This window comes from Mobula hypostoma, chromosome 6 (assembly GCF_963921235.1).
Source record: "Mobula hypostoma chromosome 6, sMobHyp1.1, whole genome shotgun sequence".
Taxonomy (NCBI): Eukaryota; Metazoa; Chordata; class Chondrichthyes; order Myliobatiformes; family Myliobatidae; genus Mobula; species Mobula hypostoma.
Window position 1 is genome coordinate 137,658,259 of NC_086102.1, and position 13,356 is coordinate 137,671,614.

General features: G+C 41.3%; 1 protein-coding gene across 2 annotated transcripts in view; it reads left to right on the forward strand.

Moving 5' to 3' along the window:
- Window positions 1–13,356, forward strand: part of vps8 (VPS8 subunit of CORVET complex) — a 682,661-nt gene that overhangs the window by 167,141 nt on the left and 502,164 nt on the right. The window lies entirely within an intron of this gene.

The window sequence follows — 13,356 nt, forward strand, 5'->3', positions numbered from 1 at the left end:
CAGGAGATATGAAAGGCAAGATATATGAAAAGTCTGTGCAGACAGTTCATGATAACCTGTATGAGCTGACTTCAATATTTTGAACTTGCTTTATTTATTTATTTCATGCTTATATATTTCCCTTTCTATATCCTTACATATATATAGTATTCTTCTCAGCAGTTACCTCTCTTAGGTGTCTGATTTCAGGTTGAAGGGCAAAGATATCGTTAGTCTTCATAACTGAGACATACATCCTCTTGGCACTTCTCCATAGAGCTGTTATGATATTGATGTTGTCCTTGTATTTAGTTCCCAAAAATCAAAATAATGTTATGGTTTGATCACTGCTTGCCTTGGCTTGTATTTGATTGCTAACTGCATTCTAACTTTAGTATTTATAAATCTAAATAGTCACTTACTGGAAGATTATATTGGTAAGATGTACATATATTGAATAAAATCAGATTTACCACCCCACAATGAACTGCAGTCTGAGATATTAAGGAGTGGAGAAAGTGCCGGATAACTGTAGTCCCTATTCTCTACCGGTGTTTGGTTCTCTTCAGAGTATGTAAATTGTTTAGCATGGCTTGTGTTTTCATGAAAGTTCTTTTCCCCCAGTTTTATGGCATCTAATGACTGCTGCAATCAAAATTAGAACAGATTAAGTCATTATCTCTTATTTCCATTTTCAAGCAAGTAGTTGGAAATGACTCATTTTTTTTAACTGGATTAGACTCAGTAATGTCTTAATTAATGCTGGCTCATTCTGCAAGCAAAATCTGTGGGCAAGAAGAGGCCGCCCAAAGCAAGCTGTCCCTGTTTATTGCTGCCACATATGCAGTGGGCATTTTCCGGACTTGCTGATCTGAAGCCAAACCAGTCCAAACTGCTGTTCTATGGAGTTGCAGAATCTTGTATGATGTAGAACCATCTATCGGTCAGGATGGTGTTCTACATTGGAGAAAGCAAACAGAGATTGGTGGTCCCTTTACAGAGCATTTGCACACGATACTTGGGTGCAGCCCAGAGCAATGTCCTACTTTACCATCCTACTCCCACAATTTTATATCTATGATCTTCAGCAGTGCTAGAATAAAGTCCAAAGCATGCCTGAGGAACAGTACTTCATTTTACAACTGAGTATACCGCAGCCTTCAGAATTTGGTATAATTCTTAAACTTCAGAAAACTTGCTCTTTCTCCCTGCATCAAAAGCTGACATTTCTATCTGTTAACATTTTGGCTGAGTTTTTCTTTCTGTACAGTGTGACCTGTTCCATAGCCTTAACAATTGCAACATGTTTGCAACACGATACAGAAAGAAGCTCAGTTTAATTTTAACTGCTACCTAGCTACCTCATTTGAGGAATTTGTTCTGCATATCCCTTGTCCACCTTCTCTGCTACTTAAAACTAACTTGTTTTCTCTTCTTGAGTGCAAGCTTGAAGCTTTGATTGTTTGTCTTTGTTACGATGTTGCCTGGACTGCGCTTAATTGTTTCATGTAATTAGAACCATTAAAGCAAACACTATTAATTCAGAAAAAAATGTTAATGATCTTGTGCTTTGTCTCCTGAAATCATACCTTACCATTCGCAAGATTGGGTTCATTGTTTCTAAACTTTGTATAAACTGTTGTGTGTTCGGTCAGCAAGGTTCACAGGAGAGCTAATAGGGAGTTTTAGCAACTTCAGACCTGTGTTCGGTCAGCAAGGTTCACAGGAGAGCTAATAGGGAGTTTTAGCAACTTCAGACCACTGCTGAGCTCTATGAGGAGTGTAGCATTGGAGTGCAGTTAGAGAATCTTGACCATGACTACATGCTTTTATTCTTTGAGTTACTGCCAGATGATTGTCTGATTAGATATTTGCATAACGAGCAGGTATACCTATTAAAGTGGCCACTGTGTGTACATTCTAATTGTTTGGTGTCATCAGTAGCAACTTTGGCAATGCTATGTTAATTTTTTGAGGGTTTTTACTTGATGTAACATACCTATTGGGACTAATAAAAATTATAGGGAAAAAAGTTATTCATTAAAAATGAGATAGGGAAGCAACCTTTACATTTTGAGTCAAAGGATAAAGCTAAAATTCTGTTATTTAGTCTGAAAAACTTAAGTATTATTCCAATTACGCATTAATCTGTTTATAATTACTCATCATTAAACCTTAGTAATAAAATTAATATGCAGGTTGTCTTGAAGCTAACAATTTGAAGTATGCAGTAAAGTTGATGACCATGAAGAATAAGTAAGACCTCAAGACCATAAGATATAGGAACAGAATTAGGCCATTTGGCCCATCGAGTCTGCTCCACCATTTCATCATAGCTGATCCAATTTTCCTTTCAGCCCCAATCTCCAGTCTTCTCCCTGTACCTCTTTAGGCCCTGACCAATCAAGAATCCATCAACCTCTGTCTTAATTATGCATAAAGGTTTGACCTCTGCAGCTGCCTGTTGCAACAAATTCCACAGATTCACCACTTTCTGGCTAAAGAAATTCCTCATTTCCATTCTAAAAGGATGCTCCTGTATTCTGAGACGGTGTCCTCTAGTCTTAGACTCTCCCACCATAGGAAGCATCCTTTCCACATCCACTCTATCAAGATCTTTCACCGTTCAATAGGTTTCAATGAGGTCACCCCTCATTCTTCTGAAATTTAAGTGAATACAGGCCCAGAGCCATCAAGCACTCTTCATATGTCAAGCCATTCAATCCTGGAATCATTTTTTGTAACCTCTTTCAAACCCTTCCAGTTTCAGCACATCCTTTCTAAGATAGGGGCTCAAACCTGCTCACAATACTCCCAAGTGAGGCCTCACCAGTGCTTTTGAAAGTTTCAGCATTACATCCTTCCTTTTATAATCTAGTCCTCTCAAAATGAATGCTAAAATTGCATTTGCCTTCCTCACCACAGGCTCAACCTACAAATTAATCTTTGGGGAATCCTGCACAAGGACTCCCAAGTCCCTTTGCACGTCAGTTTTTTGTATTTTTTCTCCATTTAGGAAATAGTCAACTCTTTCATTTCTTCTACCAAAGTGCATGACCATACACTTCCTGACACTATTCCATTTGCCATTTCTTTGCCCTTTCTCCTAGTCTAAGTCCTTCTGTAGCCTCTCTACTTTTTCAAAACTACCTGCCTGTCCACCTATCTTCATATTGTCCATAAAATTTTCAACAAGGCCATCAATTCCATCGTCCAAATCATTGACATTCAATGTAAAAAGAATCAGTCCCAACACAGATCCCTGTGGAACGGACTAACTCGCCTATAGTTTCCTTTCTTTTGCCTCTCTCCCTTCTCGAAGGATGGAATGACATCAGCAATTTTCCACTCTTCTGGAACCGTTCAAGAATCTCGTGATTCTTGAAAGATGATTACTAATGCCTCCACGATCTCTTCAGCCACCTGTTTGATAACTCTGGGGTGTGTACCATCTGGTCCAGGTGACTTTTCTACCTTCTGTCCTTTCACCTTCCCAAGAACCTTCTCTCTGTAAATGATAACCTCACACACTTCATGCCCCCTAATACCTGGAACTTTCACCACACTACCAGTGTCTTTCACAGTGGAAACTGATGCAAAATACTCAATTCAGTTCATCTGCTATTTCGTTGTCCCTCATTACTACCTTTCCAATGTCATTTTCCAGCGGTTCAATATCCACTCTTATATCTCTTTTACACTTTATGTATCTGAAGAAACTTATGGTATCCTCATTAATATTATTGGGTAGCTTAATTTTGTATTCCATCTTTACCTTCTGAATTACTTTTTTAATTGGCTTCTGTTGGTTTTTAAAACTTCCCATTCCTCTAACTCCCTACTAATTTTTGCTCTATTATATGCCCTCTCTTTGGCTTGTATGTTAGCGTTAACTTCTCTTGTTAGACATGGTTATGTCATCTTTCCTTTAGAATACTTCTTCCTCTTTGGGATGTATATATCCTGTGCCTCCCGAATTGCTTCCAGAAATTCCAACCTTTGCTATCCTGTTGTCATCTCTGCAAGTGTTTTTCCCAATCAATTCTGGCCAACTTCTCTCTCATGCCTCTGTAATTCCCCTTACTCCACTTTAACACTGATACATTTGACTTTAGCTTTTCCTTCTCAAATTTCAGGGTGAGTTTGATCGTATTATGATCACTTGCCCCTAATGGTTCTTTCATCTTGAGATCTCTAAATCAATTCTGGTTCATTGCATAACACCCAATCCAGAATACCTGATCCTCTAGTGAGCTCAACCATGAGCTGTTCTAAAAAACTATCTTGTAGACACATTAGAAATTCCCCCTTCCTGTAATCCAGCACCAAGCTGATTTTCCCAATCTAACTCCATATGTCTATTCTAACATTGTCCTTTTGGCATGCATTTTCTAACTCTTGTTGTAATTTTTATGCCACCAACTTGCTACTGTTTGGGAGTCTGTATACAACCCTCACCAGGGTTTGTTTTTTTTTATCCTCGCAGTTCCTCAGCTCTAGCCACAATGATTCAACCGTTCCGACCATGTCAACTCTTTCTAATGATTTGATTTCACTTTTTTACCAACAGAGCAATGTTGTCCCTTCTGCCTTCCTGCCTGTCCTTTCAATACAATATGTATCCTGGACATTAGGTTCCCAGCTATAATCTTTCAGCCATGATTCAGTGATGCAGACATCATACCTGCCAATCTTCAACTGTGCTGCAAGTTCATCGACCTTATTCCGTATACTGCGCATGTTCAGATACAACATCTTCAGTCCTGTATTCATTCTTTTTGATTTTGTCCACCTTTTATGTTGCAACTCATCCTGTTGACCGCAATTTTTCCCTATCAACAGGATCTCCTCACTACGCATTGCCTCTGTTTGTAAACCAGGTACCTCATCTTCAGCACTATTGTCCATCTTTGCTACGATACTCTTTGCATTGAAATATAGGCATTGCAGGACACTAGTTGCACTATGCTCAGCCTTTTGATTCCTAACTTTGTCTGAAGTCTTACCAACATCTGCCTCCACAACCTTTCCACTAACTGTTTTGGCACTCTGGTTCCCATCCCCTTGCAATTCTGATTTAAACCCCACCATGTAGCATTAACAGTCCTTCCTACTAGGATATATGTCTCCCTCCATTTCAGGTGCAAACTGTACCTTCTATACTGGTCTCAGCTTCCCTGGAAGAGAGCCCAATGATCCAAAAATCTTGTGCCCTCCCTCCTATACAAACTCCTGAGTCACATATTAAACTGTATAATCTTCCTAGTTCTGGACTCATTGGTGCGTGGCATGGATAGCAATCCTGAGATCTCAACTTTGGGGGTACTGTCCTTTAACTTAGCGCCTAACTCTCTGAACTCCCTATGCAGAACCTTGTCACTCATCTTACCCATGTCATGCACCACGACTTCTGGCTGTTCACCCTCCCACTTAAGAATGTTGAGGACTTGATCTGAGATATCACAGACCCTGGCACCCTGGAGGCAACATGAAGAAGAAGAAGGTACCATCCAGGAATTTCTTCCTCACCCACAGAAACTTCTGTCTGTTCCCCTAACTAACAAATCCACTGTCACCACAGCGTGGCTCTTCTTCCCTCTTCCCTTCTGAGTCACAGAGGTAGACTCAGTGCCTGAGACTCAACCACAGTGACTGGGCTCAGTTATGTCATTCCCAACACTCCCCGCCCCCGCTGCCCCTGACAGTATCCAAAATGATATACCTGTTGTTGAGGGGGACGGCCACAGGGGTTCTCTGCACCAGCACAAAAGGAGATCACATGACCCGTTGTGTCTGTGCCAATTGTATTGGTACATCAGTGCAACATTATCCCACTGCTTGTTTTCTGGTAATCTATCATCATCCTTCTTCTGATATTTTAAATGTAGAAAGCCTTTTCACAGAATCTGTAATCTTGCACTATTTTAAAACTTTGGATGTCTCTTTGTCTTTACTTCTGGAATGGTAGAGTTAATCCTTGAGTCTGAAGTTTGTTCTTGTAACTTCAGTTCTTTGCCAGTCATGTCAGAGGCTCTGCACAGTTCACTCTATGTTTTGGTACTGGGGTGAGGACTGGGCTGTTCAGGACATTTTCAATGCAAGCGGCTGACCTAGATAAAGCTTTGGGGAAGGGCTGGTGACTAACAGGGCCCCAAATAGCAAGTAACCTCCTGACCCTTCTTAGCATTTCCTCAATCAATAGGATCATGACTGATGTTTAACTTCAGTTGCTCTTCTATCCTAACCTTGTATCCCTGTATGCCCTTAAAATCCAGAAATTGTTAGCAGTTCCTTTTACTAAAAGTTCTGCACAACAGAGCTTCCACTGAACTCTTCGAGATAAAATTCCAAAATTTATCTATCCTTTCGTTGATTTTATTTTTGCCATCTGAATACTGAATGCACGACCACTTATTTTGAGATGATGTCATCTGTTCCAGACAAACCAACTTGGAGAAATATTGTTGCCTAACATTTCCTATCTTTCAATAATTATAACCCACATTGTTCTATATATTACTTGTTTGAGCCAGCCTTTCCCTCTGCCACTTGTGCATTATTTTGGTAGTCTGTACTATACACATTTTGCTGTTTTATTCTTATTCTTTGGTTCTAATCATATGAATTTTAACATAATTATTTTCCCATGAATTTAACAATGTCTTAAATATTTAATAATTACAGGATTGGTACATTGGACAGATAGGAATTTTTTAATATGTAGTAATTAAAAATATGATCTTTTTTTCATTCTTGGAAATGGAATTGTAGGTTGGCTTAAAATGTAGTTAAACTTACATACTTTTAGTTATTGGCTAAGATTAAGACTGATTGGTTCTCCAAAGGTGGAATCATGGAGTCAGTAGAGCATAGAAACAGGAATTTCAGTCCAACTTGTTCATGCTAACCACATTGCTTCTATGAGCTAGACCCAAGCACCAGCACTTGGCCCATATCCCTCTGAACCTTTCCTATCCATCTATCTCTTTAAATTCCTTTTAAATATTGCAATTTTTCCTGTTCTACTATTCCTCTGGCATCTTGTTCCAGATACCCCCTACCCCCTGTGTGAAAAAACCTGCCCCTAAGGTCCTCTTTAAATCTTTCCCCTCTTGCCTTAAGTTTATGCCCTCTGGTTTCAAACTCCCTTGCTCTGCTTATTAGATAGTCACCACTTATCCTACTGATGCCCCTCAATATTTTAATATGTAACCGTCTCACTAGGCTTGTATTCACACTTGGCTTGTTGGCTAACTGTGCTAACAGCCACATGACAGCGGTGAGAAGACCACCTTTCATAAACAAAATACATCTAGGGTCAGTATGCTTTGAGATTCAACCAAACGGGAAAGTTGGTATGTTCCAATTAAGGATAATGGGCTGTAGCGAATGCTGTATAAATACTGCTCGTACATAGTTATTGGTAGCCCAGAAATGACAGATCGTACACCAGCATAAAATTATAGATAAAGTATATTCACAAGATATTCAACTTTAACAAACAGTTACTGACAAAGAAAAATACAAATAAGCCATTACAGTTAAACCTATCCAATGTGTACATAAACGTTGGAACTCGTCTCTGGAGAAGTTGGAGGTGTATCGCTTTACTCATGCCTGGACCCATGGTCTGCGTGAAAGCGTCTGCCACATCCCAAATGCCCCTCGAAGACCGTCTTGAAAGAACTCGCTCTCTCAGGAATATTGGCCCTTCCTCCTAGGAACCATTCATCTGTACAAATCACTTCTTGCAACGGGGTCTCTCCTTCCAGTGGCATTCTGCGGCATCTTCCCTTCCACTCTGTTCCGCCAAAAGACCCCAAACTGTGTTCAGAAATCTGATCCTGCCAGCTCTCTTGAAGCATCCACTGTGCAGAAAGTTACAATTGGCTGACACAACTTTCTTAAGTTGGACAACATGGCTCATTATCTTTAGCCAAAGCTAAAATACTCTTACCAGCAGGACACACTGCTATTATAGAAAACTGCTAAAATAAAGTACCTCTCAGCATAGCAATAGAAATCTTAACCAGGGTATTACATATATCTTTATAAGGTTATCCCTCAGCTTCCTACACTCCAGGGAAAACAAGTCCCAGCCAATCCAATCTCTCTTTACAACTCAGACCCTCCTTTCCTGGTACTATACTTCTGAATCTTTTCTGCATGCTTTCAAGCAATCATAACTGTACACACTACTTCAGGTATGGATTCACTTATGTCCTTTATGTTTGTAACACAATGCTCCAACTCTTGGATTCATTGTCCTAGATGATAAAGGCAAGCATGCCAAATATCTTCTTCACCACCTTATTTACTTACTTCACCACATTCAGGGAACTATATACTTGTACCCTAAGTGTAGCCCCCTCACTGGGCTCTGATGCAAACTTGGCTTGTTAGCCGACTCTGCTAACAGCCACATAATTCAGTGGTGAGAAGGCCACCTCCCACAAACAATGCGTGTCTAGTGTCAGCATGATTTGGAGTCCAACCAAATAGGAGTGTGTGATGTTTCGATCAAAGAAACCTCTATTTGAGCGAATATTGTGTAAATATTGCCCGTACACAACTATCGGTTGGCAAGAAATAACAGATTGTATACCACATAAAATTATAAAGGAAGTGTATTTACTAATTTCAGCTTTATCAAAGTTATTAAGAGAAAGAAAAGAAGGAAAAAAAATAAAAGGGCCCATTACAGTTAAACCAGTCTAAATGTGCACATGACCATTGGAGCTCATAGTTTCCAAAAGCTGGGTATAGCCATTACTCATGGTGCTGAATTCTCATTACCAATCACTGGTAGAGTTTCCCATCTTGGACTCCTTCATCTCGCAAGCTACTCCTTGCAATCACGTCTTCCCGTCAGTTTGAATCCTATGCTGTCCCTCACAATCTTCTCAGCATCTCCCACCAAAAGACCATGAACCCCACCAGTGTCCATCAAAAATCTCTGTCCGCCCAGCTCTCTCTGGAACCTTTTCTGAATTCCACCATCCTGATTGGCTGATACATCATTACTAAGTTTAACATCATAGCCCCTTATCTTTGGTTGAAACCAAAACATTCCACCAGCAGGACGCACTGCTTTTGCAGAAAGTACCCTATAACATAGCAGTAGAAATCTTAACCAGGGCATTACCTAAGTTTCTCTGTTCTATAACACTTTCCAGAGCCCTCTTGCTTACTGTGTAAGCTCTGCTTTTATCTCTCCCAAATGTCTTTTCCTTGTAACATTTGTTGTGAAGTGAAACAGTTAAAGTGAGGGAAGTCAGTTATCTTTTCTGGTCTCACTGTGCTTTGATATTTACCAGCCCTTCTTGAACAAGACCGTCTTGGGAAAGAAAGAAGCTGTTCTTGCTGAAGTGGGGCAGGCAGTATCCCCTAATGTTATCACTTAAAGCTTGAGTGGGGTTATTTGTGTTGGATTCAGGACAAAAAGGTTAATGTTGAGTGCCCTTGTGGAAGAGGGAAGTAGGAATGTTCCTCCAAACCAGAGAACCAAAGCTCCAGACTTATTATGATGTACAGTGTAGCTGCGACACACTTCAACTGTCTCTTCACAAGGCCAACCAACAGTGGTGTTGGAAGTAGTGCAGCTGTCTCTCAGTTCTATAGACCTGGGTTTAATCCTGACCTCAAGTTCTGTCTTTGTGGAGTTTGCATGTTTACCTCTGTGACTGCATGCATTTCCCTACGTGCTCTGGTCTCTTCTCACATCCCAAATGTGGATTAATAGAATACTCTACATTGGATACTGTATATTGTCCCTAGTGTAGGTGAGGTTGGTGTTCATGACCTTAAGTGAGAGGATAAGTAAACTTGAATTGAATTGACTTTATTTCTTACATCCTTCACATACATGAGGTGTAAAAATCTTTACATTACATCTCCATCTAAATTTGCAGTCATAGTAATTTATAATACATAGAACAGTCAATGTAACATAGAAATACACTCAAATCAGCGTGAGTTAATCAGACTGATGGCCTGGTGGAGGAAGCTGTCCCAGAGCCTGTTGGTCCTGGCTTTTATGCTGCGGTACTGTTTCCCAGATGGAAGCAGCTGGAATAGATTGTGGTTGGGGTGAGTCGCGTCTTCAATGGTCCTTGGGGTCCTTTTTACACACCTGTCTTTGTAAATGTCCTGAATCATGGGAAGTTTCAGAGCTACAGATGCGCTGGGCTGTTCGCACCACTCCCTGCAGAATCCTGCGATTAAGAGAAGTACAGTTCCCATACCAGGCAGTGATGCAGCCAGTCAGGATGCTCTCAATTGTGTCCCTGTAGAAAGTTCTTAGGATTTGGGGGCCCATACCAAACTTCCTCAGCTGTCTGAGGTGAAAGAGGTGCTGTTGTGCCTTTTTCACCACACAGCTGGTGTGTACAGACCACGTGATGTCCTCAGTGATGTGGATGCCGAGGAACTTAAAGCTGTTTACCCTCTCAACCCCAGATCCATTGATGTCAATAGGGGTTAAGCCCAACTCCATTCCTCCTGTGATCCACAACCAGCTTCTTTGTTTTTGCGACATTGAGGGAGAGGTTGTTTTCTTGACACCACTGTGTCAGAGAGATGACTTCTTCCCTGTAGGCCACCTCGTTATTGTTTGAGATAAGGCCAATCAATGTAGTGTCATCTGCAAATTTAATTAGGAGATTAGAGCTGTGGGTGGCAACACAGTCATGGGTATACAGGAAGTAAAGGATGGGACTTAGTACACAGCCCTGAGGGGCTCCTGTATTGAGAGTGGGGTGGAGGTGAGGGAGCCCACTTTTACCACCTGTAGGCGATCTGACAGGAAGTCCAAGATCCAGCTGCACAGGGCAGGGTGAAAGCTGAGACCTCTGAGCTTCTTGTCGAGCCTGGATGGAACAATAATGTTGAATGCTTAACTGTAGTCCAAGAACAGCATTCTCACATAAGCATCCTCCTTCTCCAGATGTGTAAGGATGGTATGTAGAGCAGTGGCTATTGCATTATCTGTTGATCGGTTGTGTCGGGAGGCAAATTGTAGGGGGTCCAGTTTGGGTGGTAGCATGCTGCATATGTAATCCTTGACCAGCCTCTCAAAGCATTTGCTTATTATTGAGGTGAGTGCAACAGGACGTCAGTCGTTCAGGCATGTTACCTTGGTCTTTTTTGGTACAGGAACAATGGTGGATAATTTGAAGCGTGATGGCACTCTACACTGGGAGAGCGAGAGATTAAAAATGTCAGTAAGCACACCTGCCAGTTGTGCTGCACACATCCTGAGTACTTATCCTGGGATGCTGTCCGGTCCTGCAGCTTTGCGACTGGCAACTCGTTGGGAACATTGCATACCTCAGCCTCAGAGATGACCAGATTGCAGGTTGTAGCAGTGGCTTTCCTCAGAGGCTGAGAGTTAACGACATTGAACTGAGCATAAAAGTGATTGAGCTCATCTGGGAGAGAGGCCGCGATGTTGGCAGCACCACAAAGTTTGGCTTTGAAGTCTGCGATGGTATACAGCCCTCGCCACAAGTCACGTGTGCTATTCGTTGTGAATCTTGACTCAATCTTGTCCCTGTGTTGTTGTTTCGCAGACTTGATAGCTTTGCGCAGGTCATAGCTGCTTTCCTTGAGCTCCAGTTAATCACCAGCAATGTAAGCTCTATGTTGTGCGGTAAGTGCTACTTGCACGGAACTATTGGTTCAGGGATTCTGGTTTGGGAAGACCCTAACCGACCTCTGGGGGATAACATCGTCGATGCACTCCCAGATGAAGCACCTGACTCCATCAGTGAACTCAGAGACATCCTCATCATGGAAGACGTTCCAGTCGACGTCATCGAAAGAGTTCTGCAGCATGGAGGCCGATCGGTTGGACCAACAGTGGATGGTTTTAACTATGGCCACCTATTGTTTCAGTTTCTGCTTGTACGTCGGCAAAAGTAGGATTGAAGAGTGATCTGATTTTCCAGAAGCTGGGCGAAAGAGAGCTTTGTAAGCATTGCGGAAGGGAGTGTAACAGTGGTCAAGTATCTTATCTCCACGAGTGCTCACCTGGAGATTAAAGATTTTAATATTAGCTTTATGTGTAACACAACAGCAAAACGTGTAGTGTCTTATGACCAACACTGTCCAAGGATGTGCTTGGGGCAGCACACAAATGTTGCTTTGTTTTTGGTGCCAACATAGCATGCCCACAACTTACTAACCCTTGCACCTTTGGAAACCCATGCAGTCACAGAGCAGAATGTATTACATCCTACAGACTGTGGTGCAAATTGAATTGTTACGTTCGTGGCTATGCTACTTTGCCCCCCGAGGTACAAGGAAATGGGTGAATAGGATAGCCTCCTGTATCAGAAGAAAATGTGGGAAACTAAAGCTTTTCCTTCCAACAGTCTTCTCCTCATCTGACCCCAAATTACACCTTCCTCCCTACCTCTTCCTTCCCCCTCTCTTAAACAATCATGCTGAGTTATTTCAGAAATTCTTCACATAGGTTGCCACTTCCTGCCACCAAATTAACACTCCCAACCAGTGATTGAATGAGATCATACAATGATTTAGCACTAAAATAGGCCCTTTTGGTCCACCTTCTCTGTGTTGACTGAGATGCCTATCTACACAAGTTCAGTTTACCTTAATTAGGCCTATATCTGTGTTGTTTGGAACTCTCCATAGATTTATTTAGATGAGGCTTTGCCTGTTAGGATTGACAGGTCTTCTAAGTCTTAGTCATTTTCCATGAACTCCATCTTAATTGAGGCCAGGATCTTTAAAGCTTTCCTGCTGTTTCTATTTACTTGATATTTGGTTGCAAAGCTCCTAATATGATCTCCCAGTTGAACTCCCAGTTTGTCTTGATTGATTGAATCGATTCCAATGTGGAATACTTCCTAGGTATCTCTATTTTCTTCACTTGGCTTGGCAGAAGGGAAGTGTTATAACTGGTTCATTGGCATAAAATTTATACCACAAAACACTATATATTCTAAAATCTAAAATTCTGGTTAATTGGGACATATCGGGACCAGTACTTTTTGGCCCATTTAAACGGCTGTCCCAGTTAGTCAACGTTTGGTGGAAATAGCTAAGAAAACAACCTACCATTTAACTGAGTAATAAATGATGTATTTAAATGAAATACAGAACAAATTAGAATACTACCAATGCTACTACAGTATTATAAAACTGTCTATTAGTTCCTACGGAGGAATTCATCTGGTTTACGCTGCTGTGTATGGGTTGTTCAGGGAGAAGTAGTACCTCTAGTGAATGGGCTTGTTATGTCCATTCTGGGACAGCTCACTCACCTTTGGTTACCACCGGATGGGTGCTCAGCTCTTATCTGTGGCTCCAAGCATCTCTTTGCATGTAACAGCAGCCACACCAAAGTACAGT